Source organism: Jaculus jaculus, chromosome 7, assembly GCF_020740685.1.
Source record: "Jaculus jaculus isolate mJacJac1 chromosome 7, mJacJac1.mat.Y.cur, whole genome shotgun sequence".
NCBI lineage: Eukaryota > Metazoa > Chordata > Mammalia > Rodentia > Dipodidae > Jaculus > Jaculus jaculus.
In genome coordinates, this window is record NC_059108.1 from 109,890,035 (window position 1) to 109,912,502 (window position 22,468).

The 22,468-nt window shown below is 42.0% G+C and overlaps 1 pseudogene; it reads left to right on the forward strand.

The window, feature by feature from the left end:
- Nucleotides 1-18,753, forward strand: part of LOC123462341 — a 69,908-nt pseudogene extending 51,155 nt beyond the window's left edge.
- The last annotated feature ends 3,715 nt before the right edge of the window (nucleotides 18,754-22,468 follow it).

Sequence of the window (22,468 nt, forward strand, 5' to 3'; positions counted from 1 at the left end):
GTCAGGAGAGCCGCTATTGCTAATTACAATGTTATCATCAAAAACAGAAGTTAACGTTGGCACTTTTTCCTGGCTATTGTGGAGATTTCATTATGTTTCTTCAGGGTTCAGATAGTGTACTTTGTAGGAGCCAGGCGGACACCTTTGTAAGATTCCCGGGGGAGGGGGAATCTTCCGTGGTGGGAGACCCACGCCCAAGAACCAAGACCGAGCCATTGGATGCAAAGGCAAGAGGCAGCTTTATTGTTCACACAGGCGCCTGCGGGCACTCCAGTCCTTCGAGAGGCTGAGCGCACCGGGCAAGGGGAAGGGTCTCTTTTTATAGGGTTAGGGAGAGCAGAAGCAGGTTTACAGAAGCAGAAGCATGGTTACAGTCCCAGCACTGGTTACTTATTAATAGACTTGGGGTCGGTGGGGATCCTTTTTTTGTTTTCTTCTCGGAAACATCCTGACAGGGTTATCTATAGTACATTAGGCGGGGTCAATGGTCATGCTATGGTCACAAGGTTGTCTGCCTGTCTGCATCTGGGGGGCTGTTTTGGGCTCCTGGTATTTTTCCATGGGTTTTACACCTTTAATTTCAGCCCTCGAGAGGCAGAGGTTGGAGGATGACTGAGTTTGAGGCCAGCCTGGGACTACACAATGAGTTCCAGGTCAGCCTAGGCTAAAGTGAGACCCTACCTCCAACCCATGGTGATCCTCCTACCTCTGTCTCCTGAGTGCTGGAATTAAAGGCGTGTGCACCAGGCCTGGCTTGCCTTACATTCTTTTGTTTTAATATTTTTTTTGTTCATTTTTATTTATTTATTTGAAGGTAACAGAGAGAGAAAGAGGTAGATAGAGAGAGAATGGGCACACCAGGGCTTCCAACCACTGCAAACGAACTCCAGATGCGTGCACCCCCTTGTGCATCTGGCTAATGTGGGTCCTGGAGAATCAAGCCTCGAATTGGGGTCCTTAGGCTTCATAGACAAGGGCTTAATCGCTAAGCCATCTCTATAGCCCTCATCTTACATTCTTCATACCACCTCTTCTTCAATGGACCCTGAGCCATGGAAGGTGTGATTGAGATAATTTCAGTGCTGAGCACTCCTCTGTCACTTCTTCTCATCACCATGGTGCCTTCTGAGTCATCCCAAAGTCACTAGCATCTGAAAAGAGAAGCTTCTCTAACCAAAAGTGAGAGTAGCATTAATATATGGGTACAGGGCTGGAGAGATGGCTTAGTGGTTAAGCTCTTGCCTGTGAAGCCTAAGGACCCTGGTTCGTGGCTTGATTCCTCAGGACCCACATTAGCCAGATGCACAAGGGGCGCATGCATCTGGAGTTTGTTTGCAGTCACTGGAGGCCCTGGAGTGCCCATTCTGTCTTTCTCTCTCTCTCTCTCTATGTGCCTCTTTCTCTCTGTCTGTCACTCTCAAAAAAATAAAAATAAATTTAAATTTTAAAAATACATGGGTATAAACAATAAGAGAAGTATTTATTGGGCAGTTTGGTGAGTATAGCATATACTTCTGGCCAGACATCAGCAGACATTACACCCCTAGGCTCATGACTACTCCTGTTATAAGTTTTCAGTATCAGGGATATATTCCCTCCCATGGAGTGGGCCTCCAGTCCAATTAGAGGGCATTTGGTCTCCCCCATGACAGATGTGTCACTGTTGTACCTGTTGGCACATTTGGCCTGGCTGACCAAATTTAAGGCTTGCAGTGTCCACTGTTGAGTATCTCCACTGATGATTTTTCTCTTTTCTATTTAACTTCATGCAGCATGGCTTTTTCCAGCTTTCTCTCAGCTGGTCTACATGGTGAAGGTTTTCAGCTCAGCTCCAGCAGAGTTTCTCACTGGCTTTGCAGACCAAGTATGTGGAGTCTTCAGCAATAGGGCCTTACCATCTATTCCTGGTGGAAAATCAAGAGCCTTGGCAATGGCCTGTAATGTTTTGCAGCTATCAGTGACCTCCCTGGCCAACAACTTACTGGAAGGTATCCTATCCCTGGCACTAAAAACTTTCTAATACCAATCTATGACTTCTGATTGTTCCATTGTCCAAAAAAGTAGGGTTCCATATGAATTATTTATGTCCTCTTACATTTTGATTAGCCCTCCCTCCACCTTTCCTTTACTCAATCTCATCCCCTGACCTCACTTAGGCCTTTTCACCCTCATTAATCTGTTCTTGTACTTACATGTATACAATAGCATCCTATTAAGTCCCCTTTTCTATTCACTTTATATCCCCATTATAGCTTACTGGCCTCTGCTACTGAGTTTTATTCCTCCACACATAGAAGTCCATTTGTAGCTAGGTTCCACATATGAGAGAGAACATGTGACATTTGGCTTTATGGGCCTGGGTTACATCACTAAGTATAATCCTTTCCAGATCCACCCATTTTCCTGCAAATTGCATAACTTAAGTTTTCCTTACTGCTGAGTAGAATTCCATTGTATAAATTTGCCACATCTTCATTATCCACTCATGAGGGATATATAGGCTGGTTCCATTTCCCAGATATTGTGAATAGATCAGCAATAAACATGGTTGAGCAAGTATCTCCAAGGTAGTGAGACAAGTCCTTAGAATATATGCTAAGAAGTGCTGTAGCTGGGTCATATGGGAGATCTAGTTTTAGCTGACTCAGGAACCTCCACACCGATTTTCACAATGGCTGGATCAGATTGCATTCCTACCAACAGTGTAAAGCGTTCCTCTTTTTCCACATCCTCACCAGCATTTATGGTCATTTGTTTTCATGATGGTAGCCAATCTGACAGAAGTGAAATGGAATCTCAATGTAGTTTTAATTTGCATTTCCCTGATGACTAGTGATGTAGAACAGTTTTTAGATGCTTATATGCCTTTCATATTTTTTCTTTTGAAAACTCCCTATTTAGTTCCATAGCCCTTTTTTTAATTGGCTTGTTTGATTTCTTATTATTTCATTTTTTGCATTCTTTGTATATCTTAGATAATAATCCTCTATCAGATGTATAGTTGGCAAAGATTTTCTCCCATTCTGTAGGTTGCCTTTTTGCTTTATTCAAAGTGTCCTTTGCAGTACAAAATCTTTGTAATTTCATGAGGTCCCAGTGATTAATCTGTGGTTTTATTATCTGAGCAATTGGGGTTATGCGCAGAAAGTCTTTGCCAAGGCCAATATGTTGAAGGGTTTCCCCTACTTTTTCCTCTAGCAGTTTCAGAGTTTCAGGTCTGATGTTAAGGTCTTTAATCTATTTGGACTTAATTCTTGTGCTTGGAGAGAGAGAAGAATCGATTTTTATCCTTCTACAGATACATATCCAATTTTCCCAGCATCATTTGCTAAAGAGGCTGTCTTTTCTCCAATGAGTATTTTTGGAAGTTTTGTTGAATATCAGGTGGCTATCACTACCCAAACTTACATCTGGGTCCTCTATTCTGTTCCATTGGACTACATGTCTGGTTGTTTGTTTGTTTGTTTGTTTGTTTTTTTTGCCAGTACCATGCTGTTTTTGTTACTATGGCTCTGTAGGATAGGTTAAAATCAGGTATGATGATACCACCAGCCTTATTTTTGATGCTCAGTATTGGTTTAGATATTCGAGATTTTTTTGTGATTCCAAATGAATTTTTGGATTGTGTTTTCTATTTCCATGAAGAATGCAATTGGAATTTTGATGGGGATTGCATTAAAAGTGTAAATTGCTTTTGGTAAGATTGCCATTTTCACAATATTGATTCTTCTGATCCAATAACAAGGAATGTTTTTCCATTTCCTAGTGTCTTCTGTAATTTCTCATTTGTGTTTTTTAAAGTTTTCATTGAAGAGGTCCTTCACTTCCTTGGTTCGATTTGTTCCAAGCTACCTTATTTATTTATTTATTTTTGATGCAATTGTGAGTGGGAGTGATTCTCTGATTTCATCCTCTGTGTGTTTGTTGTTAGCATATAGGAAGGCTACTGATTTCTGTTTATTCATTTTGTATCCTGCTACATGGCTGTAGGTGTTTATCAGCTCTAGCAGTTTGCTGGTAGTGTCTTTAATGTCTTTTATGTATAGAATCATGTCATCTGCAAATAATGACAAATTTATGCTGGGACTAAAGGAATGTGCCAACACACCTTGCTCTTTAATCAGTTTTTTTTTTTTTTCTTTTTTTGAGGTGAGGTCTCACTTTAGCTCAGGCTGACCTGAAATACACTATATAGTCTCAGGGTGGCCTCGAATTCATGGTAATCCTCCTACCTCTGCCTCTAGAGTGCTGGTATTAAAGGCATAGGCCTGGCTTTTAGTCACTTTTTCTTTCTTTCTTTTTTTTTTGTTTTGTTTTTTTTTATTTATTTTTTATTTTTTTATTTTTTTAAATTTTTATTAACATTTTCCATGATTATAAAATATATCCCATGGTAATTCCCTCCCTCCCCACCCCCGCACTTTCCCGTTTGAAATTCCATTCTCCATCATATTACCTCCCCATTACAATCATTGTAATTACATATATACAATATCAACCTATTAAGTAGCCTCCTGCCTTCCTTTCTCCACCCTTTATGTCTCCTTTTCAACTTACTGGCCTCTGCTACTAAGTATTTTCATTCTCATGCAGAAGCCCAGTCATCTGTAGCTAGGATCCACATATGAGAGAGAACATGTGGCGCTTGGCTTTCTGGGCCAGGGTTACCTGACTTAGTATAATACTTTCCAGGTCCATCCATTTTTCTGCAAATTTCATAACTTCATTTTTCTTTACCGCTGAGTAGAACTCCATTGTATAAATGTACCACATCTTCATTCTCCACTCATCAGTTGAGGGACATCTAGGCTGGTTCCATTTCCCAGCTATTATAAATTGAGCAGCAATAAACATGGTTGAGCATGTACTTCTAAGGAAATGAGATGAGTCCTTTGGATATATGCCTAGGAGCGCTATAGCTGGGTCATATGGTAGATCAATCTCTAGCTGTTTTAGGAACCTCCACGCTGTTTTCCACAATGGCTGGACCAGATTGCATTCCCACCAGCAGTGCAGAAGGGTTCCTATTTTTCCACATCCCCGCCAACATTTATGATCATTTGTTTTCATGATGGTGGCCAATCTGACAGGAGTGAGATGGAATCTCAATGTAGTTTTAATCTGCATTTCCCTGATGACTAGTGATGTAGAACATTTTTTAAGATGCTTATATGCCATTCGTATTTCTTCCTTTGAGAACTCTCGATTTAGCTCCATAGCCCATTTTTTGATTGGCTTCTTTGATTCCTTATTATTTAACTTTTTGAGTTCTTTGTATATCCGAGATAGTAATCCTCTATCAGATATATAGCTGGCGAAGATTTTTTCCCATTCTGTAGGTTGCCTCTTTGCTTTTTTCACTGTGTCCTTTGCGGTGCAAAATCTTTGTAATTTCATTAGGTCCCAGTGGTTAATCTGTGGTTTTATTGCCTGAGCAATTGGGGTTGTATTCAGAAAGTCTTTGCCAAGACCAATATGTTGAAGGGTTTCCCCTACTTTTTCCTCTAGCAGTTTCAAAGTTTCCGGTCTGATGTTAAGGTCTTTAATCCATTTGGACTTAATTCTTGTGCATGGCGAGAGAGAAGAATCTATTTTCATCCTTCTGCAGATATTTATCCAGTTTTCAAAACACCATTTGCTGAAGAGGCTGTCTCTTCTCCAATGAGTATTTTTGGCATTTTTATCGAATATCAGGTGGCTATAGCTACTTGGGCTTACATCTGGGTCCTCTATTCTGTTCCACTGATCTACATGTCTGTTTTTGTGCCAGTACCATGCTGTTTTTGTTACTATGGCTCTGTAGTATAGGGTAAAATCAGGTATGGTGATACCACCAGCCTCTTTTTTGTTGCTCAGTATTATTTTAGATATTCAAGGTTTTTTGTGATTCCAAATGAAGTTTTGGATTGTTTTTTCTATTTCCATGAAGAAAGCCTTTGGAATTTTGATAGGGATTGCATTAAATGTGTAGATTGCTTTAGGTAAGATTGCCATTTTCACGATATTGATTCTTCCAATCCAGGAACAAGGGATGTTTCTCCACTTTCTAGTGTCTTCTGCAATTTCTCGCTTGAGTGTTTTAAAGTTCTCATTGTATAGATTCTTTACTTCCTTGGTTAGGTTTATTCCAAGGTATTTTTTTTTTTTTTGATGCAATTGTGAATGGGAGTGATTCTCTGATTTCATCCTCTGTGTGTTTGTTGTTAGCATATATGAAGGCTACTGATTTCTGTGTATTTATTTTGTATCCTGCTACATTGCTGTAGGTTTTGATCAGCTCTAACAGCTTGCTAGTAGACTCTTTAGGGTCCTTTATGTATAGAATCATGTCATCTGCAAATAATGATAACTTGATTTCTTCCTTTCCAATTTGAATCCCTTTTATGTGTGTCTCTTGCCTTATTGCTATAGCCAAGACTTCCAAAACTATATTAAATAGAAGTGGGGACAGTGGACACCCTTGTCTTGTTCCTGATTTTAGTGGAAAAGCTTCCAGTTTTTCCCCATTTAGTAATATGTTGGCTGTAGGCTTGTCATAAATAGCCTTTATTATATTGAGATATGTTCCTTCTATTCCCAGTCTCTGTTGGACTTTTATCATGAAGGGATGTTGGATTTTGTCAAATGCTTTCTCTGCATCTAATGAGATGATCATGTGATTTTTGTCCTTCAACCCGTTTATGTAATGTATTACATTTATAGATTTGCGTATGTTGAACCATCCCTGCATCTCTGGGATAAAGCCTACTTGGTCAGGGTGAATGATCTTTTTGATATGCTCTTGTATTCTGTTTGCCAATATTTTGTTGAGAATTTTTGCATCTATGTTCATGAGGGAGATTGGTCTGTAATTTTCTTTTTTTGTTCCATCTTTGCCTGGTTTTGGTATCAGGGTGATGCTGGCCTCATAGAAGGAGTTTGGTAGAATTCCTTCTTTTTCTATTTCCTGGAAAAGCTTAAGAAGCAATGGTGTTAGCTCTTCCTTAAAAGTCTGATAAAATTCAGCAGTGAATCCATCCGGGCCTGGGCTTTTTTTAGTTGGGAGATTATTGATAACTGTTCGGATCTCCATGTTTGTTATAGGTCTATTTAAGTGATTAATCTCATTTTGATTTAATTTAGGTAGGTCATATAGATCAAGGAAATCATCCATTTCTTTCAGATTTTCATACTTTGTGGAGTATATGCTTTTATAGTATGTCCCTATGATTTTTTGAATTTCTCTGGAATCTGTTGTGATGTTACCTTGTTCATCTCTGATTTTATTAATTTGTGTCTCTTCTCTCTTTCTTTTGGTCAGATTTGCTAAGGGTTTATCAATCTTGTTTATCCTTTCAAAGAACCAACTCTTTGTTTCATTAATTCTTTGGATTGTTCTTTTTGTTTCTATCTCATTAATTTCTGCCCTAATCTTTATTATTTCTTCCCGTCTACTAATTTTTGGTTTGCCTTGTTCTTCTTTTTCCAAGGCTTTAAGGCGAAGCATTAGGTCGTTTACTTGCGACCTTTCTAATTTCTTAATATAGGCACTTAAGGCTATAAATTTACCTCTTAGAACTGCCTTCATTGTGTCCCAGAGATTTTGGTATGTTGTGTTCTCATTATCATTTGACTCTATAAATTTTTTGATTTCCTTTTTGATTTCTTCATGGACCCACTCATCATTTAGTAGTGTATTGTTTAGTTTCCATGATTTTGTGTATGCTCTATAGCCTTTCTTGCTACTGATTTCTTTTTTTTTTTTTTTTGAGGTAGGGTCTCACTCTATCCTAGGCTGACCTGGAATTCATTCTGTACTATCAGGGTGGCCTCAAACTCATGGCGATCCTCCTACTTCTGCCCTCCTGAGTGCTTTGATTAAAGGGGTGTGCCACCACAACTGGTGGCTTTTAGTCACTTTTTAAAAAATATTATTTATTTATTTATTTGAGATAGAGGAAAGAGGCAGATAGAGAGAAAGAAAGGGTGCAACAGGGCCTCCAGCCACTGCAAACGAATCCAGAAGCATGAGCCACCTGTACATCTGGCTTACTTAGGTCCTAGGGAATTGAACCTTAACTGCTAAGCCATCTCTTTAATACCCTCTAATCATTTTCAATGGAAGTAACATTTGAGAACTAAAAATCAATAATCTAAAAATGAATTGAAGCCATTTAAAGCTCTTGCTTGTAAAATAACGAATTTGAGTAGAAGAGAAATATAAACATTTAAAACAAAATGAGTTGATGAAAGGCTGGGCTAAAACGAGACCCTACCTCAAAAAAAAAAAAAAATACAGTTGATGATTGACAGTATAAGAAAGATTCAGTCTTCAGTAGATGCAAGAAAGCACATAAGGCTGCAACCACAACAGCCTTCCAAATGCTTGACAGGAATGAAAACAACCTCAGAAGCACAGAAAAGGGGTTGTGGGTGAAAATTCTGATTTTCAAGACAACAGAAGGCTCTGTTCACAAGAAGCTAAAGAATGGGTGGAAAGCCGGGCGTGGTGGTGCACGCCTTTAATCCCAGCACTTGGAAGGCAGAGGTGGGAGGATCGCCGTGAGTTCGAGGCCACCCTGAGACTACATAGTGAATTCTGGGTCAGCCTGAGCTAGAGTGAGACCCTACCTCGAAAAACCCAAAAAAAAAGAATGGGTTCAAGAGTAAATGAACTTACCCAAGAGACAGAAGGGCTAAAGCACATATGGAAAAATGTTCTAACTGATAAACACAGAGAAAGGCTCTTTGAGAATGTTGTAGACTCGAGAGACCGGGCTGCTGCTCCAGGAAAAGAAACTCACCCATGGTGGGAACTTGGAAACCTAAAAGGAGCGTGAAGAAATGAATTGATAAACTGAGTTACTTGTGGAAAACCTTTTGAAGAAAAGAAGAACTAAATGCATAGTAAATTGACTTGTGAAAGTAACTTAAATGCTATAAATTATGATCATATTAAAAGTCTCCAAGAGCCGGGCATAGTGGCACACACCTTTAATCCCAGCACTCGGGAGGCAGAGGTAGGAGGATCGCCGAGAGTTCGAGGCCACCCTGAGACTACATAGTGAATTCCAGGTCAGCCTGAGCCAGAATGAGACCCTACCTCGAAAAAAAAAAAAAAAAAAAGTCTCCAAGTAAGGGCTGGACATATGGCCTAGCGGTTAAGAAGTTTACTGAGGACCCAAGTTCAATTCTCCAGGTCCTATGTTAGTCAGATGCACATGGTGGTGTATACTGATGTATACATCTGGAGTTTGTGTGCAGTGGCTGGAGGCCTGGGCGTGCCCATTTTCTCTCTCTCTCCCTCCCTTTCTGTCACTAATGAAAAAAAGTGGGGGGTGGTGCTGGAGAAGTGGCTTAGCAGTTAAGGCACTTGCCTTCAAAGCAAAAGGACCTGGGTTTGATTCCCCAGAATCCACTTAAGTCAAGTGCATAAGGTGGCTCTTGAGTTGGTTTGCAGTGGCTGGAAGGCCCTGCCATGCCCATTCTCTCTTTTCTCTCTCTTAAATAAATAAATAAAAGGTCTTTTGAGGTAGGGTCTCACTCTAGCTCAGGCTGACCTGGAATTCACTATGTAGCCTCAGGGTGGCCTAGAACTTGTGGTGATCCTCCTACCTCTGCCTCCCGAGTGCTGGGATTAAAGGCATGCCATGGCTCAAAATATTTTTTTAAAAGTCTCCAAGTAAGTGGCCCTGAAGTTATTTTTTTTTTAATTAATTTATTTGAGAATGACAGACATAGAGAGAAAGACAGATAGAGGGAGAAAGAGAGAATGGGCACGCCAGGGCTTCCAGCCTCTGCAAATGAACTCCAGACACGTGCGCCCCCTTGTGCATCTGGCTAACGTGGGACCTGGGGAACCGAGCCTTGAACCGGGGTCCTTAGGCTTCACAGGCAAGTGCTTAACCACTAAGCCATCTCTCCAGCCCCCTGAAGTTATTTAAACCAAAACCAGGCTGGGTGTAGTAGCGTATACCTTTAATCCCAGCATTGGGGATGCAGAGGTAGGAGGATCACTGTGGATTGGAGGCCACCCTGAGACTACATAGTGAATTCCAGGTCAGGCTGGGCTAGAGCAAGACCCTACTTTCTTACCTTGGAAAAAAAATAAAAAAGATCCTACGTTCCCAACATTCCAGATGGAATATTAGGCCAAGAATTATCAAGGGAACCTTCTGGTTGATCAGCTCCCCAATGAGATAGGATTATCCAGCTCCAATGCTCCAATGTCACAGAGTTACAGGGCCCAGGATCCTGTGTGTGTCACATGCTACCTAGTAGGAGTGTTCCTCAATGCTGTCTTTCCCGCAGGCCGGCCTCATCTTGACACAGACCTCCTACTGTTCCTCATGCTGACAGACATTGCGGATGATCTTTGAATTCTGCTTGCTGCTGGAACTGGGAGCCGCTGGTCCAGGTGACTGACTTCCTCCTGCTCCAGGAGACTGAAATTACGCAGAGGCAGAAAAGTCCAAGGACACAATATATTACTTTCTACCTCCTTACTGTAACTTCATCATCAAAACCTTCAAACTGGTGTACTGTAGTGAGCATTCAGGAACTGCTGAGAGCCATACACACATCTTTTTTTTTTTTTTTTTAATTTCTCTTTCTTTTTCTTTTTTTTCTTCAAGGTAGGGTCTCACTCTAGCCCAGGCTGATCTGGAATTCACTATGTAGTCTCAGAGTGGCCTCAAACTCATGGCAATCCTCCTACTTCTGTCTCCCCAGTGCTGGGATTAAAGTCATGCACCACCACATGTGGCCAACATGTCTTTTATTTATTTATTTTTATTTTTATATATTTTATATATTTATTTGAGAGAAAGAGAGAGAATGGGCATGCCAGGGCCTCCAACCATTGCAAATGAACTCCAGATGCATGTATCCTTTTGTGCATCTGGCTTATGTGGGTTCTAGAGAGTTGAACTGGAATCCTTTGGCTTTGCAGGCAAACACCTTAACAACTAAGTCATTTCTCCAGCTCCCATTTCTTTTCTTTCTTCTTCTTCTCCTTCTTCTTCTTCTTCTCCTTCTTCTCCTTCTTCTTCTTCTTCTCCTTCTTCTTCTCCTCCTCCTCCTCCTCCTCCTCCTCCTCCTCTTCCTCCTCCTTCCTCCGCCTCCTCCTCCTCTTCTTCTTCTTCTTCTTTTTTAAATATATTTATTTAACAGAGAGAGAGAAAGAGAAGGAGAATGCCAGGGCCTCTAGCCACTGCAAATGAACTCCAGATGCATGTGCCACTTTGTGCATCTGGCTTTATATGGGTACTGGGGAATTGAACCTGGATCCTTGGGCTTCGCAGACAAGTACCTTAACCACTGATCCATCTCTCCATCCCCATATACACATCTTTTTACAACTCCACCACTGGAGTTGTAGTTTGACATGAACTATATATAATGGGAGTATTTACGCTGCAAAATAGGCAAATGTGTATTAAGTGGAGCTTTTCTGCAGTCTACCCCAGCCCTCAAATCCACTTTATCAACACATGTCTGTTCTCACATCAGTAATTCTCTGTGTGTGTGTGTGTGTGTGTTTATATGCCAAATGACTTTTTTTTTTTTGAGGTAAGGACTCACTCTAGCCCAGGCTGACCTGGAATTAACTCTGTCACTTTGTAGTCTCAAGATGGTCTTGAACTCACTGCGATCCTCCTACCTCTGCCTCCCAAATTCTGGGATTAAAGGCGTGCACCACCACACCCTGCTACCCAAGGACTTTTTTTTGTTGTTGTTGTTACAGGTAGGGTTTCACTCTAGCCCAAGCTGTCCTGGAATTCACTATGCACTCTCAGGGTGGCCTTAAACTCATGGCAATTGTCCTACTTCTGCCTCATAAATGCTGGGATTAAAGTTGTGTGCCACCATGCCTGGTTTTTTGTTTTTTGTTTTTTCCCAAAGTAGGGTCATGCTGACCTGGAATTCACTATGAAATCTCAGAATGGCCTTGAACTTGACCATCCTCCTACCTCTGCCTCCCAAGTGCTGGCTTAAAGGTGTGAGCCATCACACTTTGCTGCTGTCCACTTTTGTTTTTTTGTTTTTTGAGGTAGGGTCTCACTCTGGCTCAGGCTGTCCTGAAATTCACTATGTAGTCTCAGGGTGACCTTGAACTCACAGTGAATCTCCTACCTCTGCTTCCCAAGAGCTAGGATTAAAGGTATGGGCCACCACAACTGGCTGTCCACTTTTTAAATTTATTTTTTGGTTTATTTTTATTTATTTATTTGACAGAGACAGACAGAGAAAGAAAGGGGCAGAGAGAGAGAGAGAGAGAGAAAGAGAGAGGGAGAGAATGGGCACACCAGGACCTCCAGCCACTGCAAATGAACTCCAGACATGTGCGATCCCTTGTGCATGTGACTAACTTGGGTCTCTTGGGGAACTGAGCCTCTAACAGGGGTCCTTAGGCTTTACAGGCAAGCGCTTAAGCTCTAAGCCATCTCTCCAGCCCCAGCTGTCCACTTTTTATTGAGACAAGGTCTCTCACTGATACAGAGTTAGCAAGTAGGGATCCACTTGTCTCCACTTCCCCAGAGCTGGGAATACAGATATTTATTTTATTTTATTTCTTTTCTTTTTCCCAGGAAGGGTCTCACTCTAGCCCAGGATGACCTGGAATTCACTATGTAGTCTCAGAGTGGCCTTGAACTCATGATGATCCTCCTACCACTGCTTCCCAAGTGCTGGGACTAAAGGCGTGCATCACCATGCCCGGCTTATTTTATTTCATTTTTAAAAATGTTTTTGTTTATTTACTAGAGAGAGAAAGAAAGAATGGGGTCCTCCAGCCACTGCAAACGAACTCCAGGCACATGCACCACCTTGTGCACCTGGCTTTACTTGGGTGCTGGAAACCTGGGTCCTTTGGCTTTACAGGCAAGCACCTTAACTGCTAAACCATCTCTCCAACTCCTGTTTTGGTTTTTAAATGTGAGTTCTGGGGATTAAACTCATGCTTGCAAGGTAGGCACTTTAATGCCTGAGCCATCTCCCCAGCCCCCTGGGGCCATAACTCCTCATTGTTCATCAGTCACAGATGTGTGGGCTTTTCCTCCCAGATGTTCTGAGTCAGTTGGTCTGGGGCAATGCCTCTGTACCCTACTTTGTAAAACTCCCTATGTGATTCCGGCGTGCAGCCAGGGTCAAGATCCCTGCCTGTTCACCAGGCTTGGGTCTGTTTATTTGTGGAGGCGACCTTTAGAAGTTCCCTTAGCATATTCTTTAAGGAAAAATAAATGTAGCTTACTGAGTTTTGCATTCTCATCTTCTGGGACCTTTCTCCCCCGAGGCAAGGAAAGAACAGCATGTAACATGACTAGAATGCCTCCCCCACAGCCCAGGCTTCCTCAGTTGGAATTCCCTTCTCTGTACACTTTGGTGTTAATTACTTTCCCTTCTCATTTACTATTTAATATTATGGAAGAATGACTTTATGTTGGATGCTGCCTTTGATATAGGTCTGTGATACAAATTCATTTTAAATAGATTATACTTCTTTTTCATTTTTATTTCTATTTGTTCACTAATTTATTTTTAGTTTTGGGGGGTAAGGTCTCACTCTGGCCCAGGCTGACCTGGAATTCATTATGCAGTCTCAGGGTGGCCTCGAACTCTCGGCCATCCTCCTACCACCGCCTCCTGAGTGCTGGGATTAAAGAAAGGCGTGCACCACCACGCCTGGCTTTTATTCATCTTTTTGATTAGAGCTTGCTGAGGCTTCATTAACTTTAGCAAGGTGAAGAATTTGAGCATTTGGTGGGCTGAACACAATGTCTTTTTCATATCTCCATAAAGACCCAGGATAGAAAGAACAGTGAGCATCTCTCATTTCAGAGCCCGTGGCTCCCTGGGTCCTCCTCTGTGCTTAGCCATTGGGTGGTAGTACTTTGTAACAGGTCAGCTGTGGATTTCTGTGCTTGATTTGCCTACAACTCTGGAAGGAATGGAACCAACCAGAAAGGAAGTTTATAGAAGGATGGCTTAGGGGTGAGAAAAGAAACTTTGGACGCTGAGGGTGTTGCTCAGTGGCAGCGCATGTGCTAAGCATGTACAATTGCCTGGCATTGATCCCTTGCACCAGAAAGAAAGAGAACTTTGATACTCCGTCACACTGCCAGTTTTGTGTGTGCCTTTCACAGCATTACAGAAGCATTTGCCCTTAGAGTTCAAATTCCAGGTGGCTTATAAATGCCTGGAATTTGTTATTATCTTTGCAGTGGAAACAGAGCAGTAATGTCATGGTCAGTCAAAACAGAAATCTTAGCCTCACTTTCTCTACCTAACAGAGAATATGTTTTATACTGAGAGGTTCTATTTTTTTTTTAAACATGTTTAGGTTATCATGTTTTACAAATGCCTTGGGATAAGGGGAGAAAATAAGAATGATAATCAGTGTATATACATATTTTCTTCCTGTCAGTGTTGCTAGGAGGTAATTTTTTCACAAGGGCATTCTTCATCACAAGCTTCCTCCGACCTCTTGCAGTCAAAATTTACATTTGCTTATTACATCTGTGACACATATAATGTGAAAAAATTTCAGAGTAATTTTGCAAATATCCATGCACTCACCACTTACATGGCCTTAAACGCTATAGGCCAAATGGCCATACTTGGCCAAGTTTTTCCCTTTCTGAAGTAAGTTGCTACAGCTCTGATTGAAGTTTGTCCTTGTACTACGTTCAGTTCACTTCTCTGTGTCTCCAGGGAAAACCTTTATTCTGAAGTTGTTTTAGACCTTTCTCACCCATATTATCATATGTCTATTGAAATTATAGCTGCACATAAATATTGCCAAACATTGTTGTGTGTGTGTGCACATATGTTTTACTGGTATATTTTTAAAATTTGAATGGTCATATATAATGACTATCACTATGCAGTTTACTTTACAAATGTCTAGATCATTCTCTCTCTCTCTCTCTTTCTGTGTGTATGTGTTGCTGAGGATCAAACCCAGGACCTCCCCATATGCTAGGTAAGTGCTCTCCCACTGAGCTGCAGCCCCTAGATCATTCATTTTAACTGCTGTTTCTTGTTCTAGTGTATGCACTTAGATATGCTCAATTAGCCATCTATCTTATTCATCCAGATTCTGTTCTTTCTTTTATTACTTATTTGCAGAGGTGGGGAGAGAGAGAGAACTGCTACACACCAGGACCTCTAGCCACTGCAAAGTGAATTCCAGGTGCATATGCCACCTTGTGCTCCTGGCTTATGTGACTACTGGGGAAATCAAATCCCAGGGCAGTCAGACATTGCAAGCAAGTGCCTTTAACCACTGAGCCTGGAATTCACTGTGAAACCTCAGAGTAGTCTCAAACTCATGGGATGTTTCTACTTCTGCCTCCCAGGTACTGGAATTAAATGTGTGCGCCATTATGACTGGCTCCCAGATTCTCCCCCCCCCCCACCACCCAAGGTAGGGTTTCATTGTAGCTCAGGCTGACCCGGAATTCACTATGTAATCTCAGGATAGCCTTGAACTCACAGCGATCCTTCTACCTCTGCCTCCCAAGTGCTGGGATTAAAAGTGTGAACCACCATGCCTGGCACTATTATTTTTTAAATTCTCAATAAATAAGGGTAAATAATAAGCAAACAACATGCATGGTAGTCCATCCCTATAATCTCAGTACAAAGGAGGCTGTGGCAGGAGGATCACTGTAAGCATGAGGCCACCCTGGGCTATAGTGAGTTGCACAGAAACTTGAGCTGCAGTATCTCAAAAAACAAAACATAGCTGGGCCTGGTGGTGCACGCTTTTAATCCCAGCACTTAGGAGGCAGAGGTAGGAGGACTGCAGTGAGTTCAAGGCCAGCCTGAGACTACATGGTGAATTACGGGTCAGCCTGGGCTACAGTGAGACCCTACCTCAAAAAAAGTAATAAATAAATAAAAATAAAATAAGCAAACAAATAGGAGCATATAGGAGATAACTTATTGGAAAATGACTTGTTTAAAAAAAAGTAGTTACTAAATAAAAATAAAACACACACACACATTATGGCTAAAGAATGCAGGTTCAATTCCTCAGGACCCATATAAGCCAGATGCACAATGTGACATATGCTTCTGGAGTTTGTTTGCAGTGACTGAAGGTGCACCCAATCTCTCTCTGTCATATCTACCTCTTTCTCTCTCAAAAATATAAATTAGGGCTGGAAAGATGGCTTAGCAGTTAAGCGCCTGCCTGTGAAGCCTAAGGACCCTGGTTCAAGGCTCCATTCTCCAAGACCCATGTTAGCCAGATGCACAAGGGGACACATGCATCTGGAGTTCGTTTGCAGTGGCTGGAAGCCCTGGCACACCCATTCTCTCTCTATCTACCTCTTTCTCTCCCTCTCAAATAAATAAATAAAAATGAACAAAAAAGTTTAAAAAATATAAATTAATAAAGTAGGGCTGGAGAGATGGCTTAGCTGTTAAGGCACATGGCTGCTAAGCCTAAGGATCCAGGTTCAATTCTCCCGGTCTTACGTAAGCCAAATGCACATAGTGGCACATGTGCACCCATTTCTTTCTCCCTCTCTCTCTGACTGTAATAAATAAAATCTTAGGGGAAAAAAAAAAAGTAGCTATGTCAGGCGTGGTGGCTCACGCCTTTAATCCCAGCACTTGGGAGGCAGAGGTAGGAGGATCGCTGTGAGTTCCAGGCCGCCCTGAGACTACAAAGTGAATTCCAGGTCAGCCTGGGCTAGAGCGAGACCCTACTCCAAAAAACCAAAACAAAAACAAAAAAGTAGTTACTTGTCAGTTCTGCTCTGAAAAAGATAGGGAGAGGCCGGTGCGGAGGCGGTGCGTACAGCGAGGCCACAGCGGAGCCTCTGTAGGAGGAACCTGAGAGCGGCCACGTCAGGCCCGAGGCTTGAGCGACAGCAGCCAGTGGGCTAATGTTGAAGAAGGAAAATGCGCAAGTCGTCATTTGACAAGTCTTACAAGTGAGTATTTGAAGCTCAGGAATAAGTGAAGCTGAATTTTGAAAAAATAATTAAAAAAAAGAGAATGCATGCTGATTGTCAGACCAGAATTCCCATTTGTAGAATATTAAGCAACTTGTGTGAAGTGGGGAAGATGAAAGAAGTCAGACTTTGAAACGGAAGAATGAAGAAAAGAAATAAAAATGAAGTTAAGATAAGAAGTAATCTGGAAAGAATCCCGTTCTGCTTCCAGAAGTGGTAGTGCTCATGGATCTGGGAATCTGCAAGACATATCCCTGAAAGGTCTTGCTCCAAATAAGATTCCAGGAGATCCAGATCAAAGGCCAGGGCCTGGAGAGGGCTTAGCGGTTAAGCGCTTGCCTGTGACGCCTAGGACTGCAGTTCGAGGCTCGATTCCCCAGGACCCACATTAGCCAGATGCACAAGGGGGTGCACGCGTCTGGAGTTCATTTGCAGTGGCCCTGGTCCAAATCTGAATCCAGGTCTAGATCCAGAAGTTCTCGAAGGCACAATCTCGATCTCGCTCCCATAGGCGGTCCGCAGCAGATTTTTTTTTTTTTTAAATTTTTATTAACATTTTCCATGATTATAAAATATATCCCATGGTAATTCCCTCCCTCCCCACCCCCACACTTTCCCGTTTGAAATTCCATTCTCAATCATATTACCTCCCCATTACAATCATTGTAATTACATATATACAATATCAACCTATTAAGTATCCTCCTCCCTTCCTTTCTCTACCCTTTATGTCTCCTTTTCAACTTACTGGCCTCTGCTACTAAGTATTTTCATTCTCACACAGAAGCCCAGTCATCTGTAGCTAGGATCCCCATATGAGGGAGAACATGTGGCGCTTGGCTTTCCCGCAGCAGATTTTATAGTGGAGATTATTGCAGACGTCCAGGCCACAGTCACTCTCCCATGTCTACTGAAAGGTCCCATGTTGGGAATCAGGAAAATCCTGACCCCAACTGCTGTCTTGGAGTGTTTGTACACCACAGAAAGAGATCCAAGAGAAGTGCTCCCTAAAAATGGCCCCATTGCCGATGTGACTATTGTATATGACCAGCAGCCTGGACGCTCAGGAGATTTTGGTTTCGTATATTTTGAAAATGTGGATGATGCCGAGGAAACTAAAGAACGTGCACATGGGGCTGGAGAGATGGCTTAGCGGTTAAACGCTCGCCTATGAAGCCTATGGACCCCGGTTCGAGGCTCGGATCCCCAGGTCCCACGTTAGCCAGATGCACAAGGGGGTGCACGCGTCTGGAGTTCGTTTGCAGAGGCTGGAAGCCCTGGCTCGCCCATTCTCTCTCTCTCCCTCTATCTGTCTTTCTCTGTGTGTCTGTTGCTCTCAAATAAATAAATAAAAAATGAACAAAAAATATTTAAAAAAAAAGATTAAAAAAAAGAACGTGCACATGGTGGACGTGCAATTAGAGTTGATTTCTCCACAAGAGACCACATGCCCCAACTCCTGGAATTTACTTGGGGACACCTACCTACGGCAGCTCACGTCGGGGGCACTGTTACGATAGAGGACACGATCGAGGCTATGATGATCGAGATTACTATAGCAGATCACACAGAGGAGGAGGAGGCGGTGGTGGAGGATGGAGAGCTGCTCAAGACAGGAATCAGGTTTACAGAAGGAGATCCCCTTCTCCCTACTGCAGTTGTGGATGATGCAGATCACGTTCCGGGTCTTGATCCTCCTCGCCTCGTCGCTATTAAAGCATGGAGTTGAAGATTTTCTGAAACCTGCCATAGAGCTGGGATGTTGTTTGTGGACAATATTTTTATTGTCTCCTGTTTAAAAAGTGAACAGTGTCTAGTGAAGTTAGGTGACTTTTAAAAAAATGGTTTTTGTTCATTTTTATTTATTTATTTGAGAGTGATAGACACAGAGAGAAAGAGGCAGATAGAGAGAGAGGAAGAATGGGCGCAGCAGGGCCTCCAGCCACTGCAAACGAACTCCAGACGCCTATGTCCCTTTGTGCATCTGGCTAATGTGGGTCCTGGAGAATAGAGCCTGGAACTGAGGTCTTTAGGCTTCACAGGCAAGTGCCCAACCACTAAGCCATCTTTCTAGCCCTAGCCCTTTATTTTTTAACATTTAAAATTTATTTTTATTTATTTATATATTTGAGAATGACAGACAGAGAGAGAGAAAGAGGCAGATAGAGAGAGAAAATGGGCACGCCAGGGCCTCCAGCCACTGCAAATGAACTCCAGACTATGCCTCCTTGTGCATCTAGCTAACCTGGTCCTGGGGAATTGAGCCTTGGACCAGGGTAAGTTAGGTGCCTTTTACACCTTTTATGATGACTACTTTTGGTTGAGTTGAAACACTATTTTCATTCTACATTTGTGTAGTTCAGTGCTTTGTTTTAAGTTGTGTTTTTAGAAAGGTATGTGTTTTTGATATTTATTTTTATTTATTAGAGAGAGAGAGAGAAAGAATGGGCGCACCAAGGCAAACTGCAAACAAGCTCCAGATGCATGTGCCACCTTGTGCATCTGGCTGACTTGGGACCTGGAGAATCGATCCTGGATCTATAGGCTTCACAGGCAAGCGCCTTAACCACCAAGCCATCTCTCCAGCCCAGGAAAGTATGTTTCACATGTATTTTTTTTACAGTCTACATTTTGATTGCTGAGAAGTTTCTATTGTACAAAACTTCATTTATAAAGTTTAATTTATTTATTTGAGAGAGTGAGACAGAGGGAAAGAGGCAGAGAGAGAGAGAGAGAGAGAGAGAGAGAGAGAAAGAATGGGCATGCCAGGGCCTCCAGCCACTCCAATTGAACTCCAGATTCATGCACCACCTTGTGCATCTGGTTTATGTGGGTCTTGGGGAATGGAACCTGGGTCCTTTAGCTTAGCAGGCATGCCCCTTAACCGCTAAGCCATCCCTCCAGCCCCAAAATGGCATTTAAAAAAGGTTTTATTCTATTGAATCCAGGGTATTCTGAAGATGGAAGCCTGTGTTTAATATGCTACCAAAATGGCAAAAAGCAACAATTAAGCTTGATTTTTACTTTTTTTTCTAAAGAAAGAAAGAAAATGATAGGGAATGAACGAACAGCACAGACAGGGAGCACAGACTGGAATAAAATTTAAAATTGTCAGGTTAAATTGCTGCCAACATGAATATTCAATTGTGCTTTTGAAACATAAGAGGGCTGCCAAAAAAAAAAAAATAAATTAAAGCTGGGCGTGGTGGTACATGCCTTTAATCCCAGAACTCTGTGCGGGGTAGAGGTAGGAGGAGCACCATGAATTTGAGGCCACCCTGAGAATCCATAGTGAATTCCAGGTAAACCTGTGCTAGAGCAAAACCCTACCTCAAAAACAAAAACAAAAACAAAACAAAAAAACATAGGAGGCCTAGAGAGATGACTCAGTGGTTAAAGATGCTTGCTTGCAAACACTGTTGGTTTGGGTTTAATTTCCCACCCACCCATGTAAAGCCAGATGGGTGTTTTTCTGCTATGACAAGAGACCCTAGTATGCATACGTACATGCACACAAATTAATAAATAATTTTTAAAACATGAAAAATTACCCTTGTCACAAGCTCACTAACATGTAAACTACCCATGTTCTCTTTCTCTCTGCCTCTTCCTCACTTACTCTCCCTCTCTAAAATAAATAAACAAGTATTTTTTGTATGTTTGTTTTCTCAATTTTAATTAACATCTTCCATGATTATAAAAAAAAATTCCATGGGACTGGAGAGATGGCTTAGTGGTTAAGGCGCTTGCCTGTGAAGCCCATGGTGGCGCACGTGTCTGGAGTTCATTTGCAATGGCTGGAAGCCCTGATGCACCTATTCTCTCTCTCTCTCTCTCTCTTTCTCACTCTGCCTCTTTCCCTCTATCAAATAAATAAATAAAAATAAAATAATAAAATATTTTTTAATCCCATGGTAGTACCCTCCCTCCCCCCACTTTTGAAACCCTTTGAAATTCCATTCTCCATCATGTCCCTTCCCCATCTCAATCAGTCTCTCTTTTATTTTGATGTCATGACCTTTTCATCCTGTTATGATGGTCTTGTGTAGGTAGTGTCAGACACAGTGAGGTCATGGATACCCAGGCCATTTTATGTCTGGAGGGAGCATGTTGTATGGAGTCCTGCCCTCCCTTTGGCTCTTATATTCTTTCCACCACCTCTTCTGCAATAGATCCTGAGCCTTGGAAGGTGTGATCCAGGTTACTCAGTACTCCAGTCACTTCATTCCAGCACCATGATACCTTCTGAGTCACCCCAAGGTCACTGCCATCTGAAAAGAGAAGATTCTCTACCCAAAGTGAGAGTAGCATTAATATAAGGGTATGAATATTAAGAGAAGTGCTTACTGGGCAGTTTGATAAGCATAGTATACACATTTTTCCAGACATCAGCAGATGTTACACCCCTAGGGCTCATGACTCCACTTATTTTAAGTTTTCAGTATCAGGCATGTATTTCTTCTCATGGAGCAGGCCTCCAGTCCAATTAGAGGGCAGTTGTTTTCCACCATGATAGACGTGCCACTATTACACCCATTGGCTCATTTGGCCTGGCTGGCTAAATATAAGGCTTGCAGTGTCCACTGTTGAGTATCTTCACTGGTGATATCTCTTTCTCCCACTGAATTGCATGTAGAATGGCTTCTTCCAGCTTTCTGTCAGCTGGTCTACATGGAGGAGGTATCAGCTCAGTTCCAGCAGGATTTCTCAGTGGCCTTGCAGCCCAAGTATGTGGAGTCTTCAGCAATAGGGTCTTACCATCTATTCCTGGTGGGAAACCAAGGGCCTCGTCAATGGCCTATAATGTTTTGGGGGCATCAGGGACCTCCCTGGCCAACAACTCACTGGAAGTATCCCATCCCTGGCACTGAAAATTTTCTAGCAACAATCTATGGCTCCTGAATGTTCCATTGTCCAAAAATGGAGGATTCTATACGATTTATTTATATCCTCTTAGATTTTTATTAGCCCTGCTTCCACCTTTCCTTTACTCAGTCTCTTCCCCTGACCTCACTTTGGGCCTTTTTACTCCTGATAATCTATTGTTTGTTTTTTGAGATAGGGTCTTACTCTAGCTCAGGCTGATGTGGAATTCACTATGTAGTTTCAGGGTGGCCTCAAACTCATGGTGATCCTCCTACCTCTGACTCACAAGTGCTGGGATTAAATGTGTGTGCCACCATGCCTGGCAAATAAAAAGGGCTGGAGGGATGATTTAGTGGTTTTTAAAAATATTTTTTTAATTTTCTTGAGACAGAGAGAGGGGTGGGAGGGAGAAAGAATGGGCATGCCAGGGCCTCTAGTCACTGCAAACGAACTCCAGACACATGCGCCACCACGTGCATCTGGCTTACATGCGACCTGAAGAATTGAACCTGGGTCCTTAGGCTTTGCAGTCAAGCACCTTAACCACTAAGCCATTTCTCCAGCCCAAATAAAAGTTTTTTTTTTTTTTTTTAAGTATCACTGGCAAAATGGTTCAATGGCTAAGTCACTTGACTTTGGAGCCTAACAACCTGACT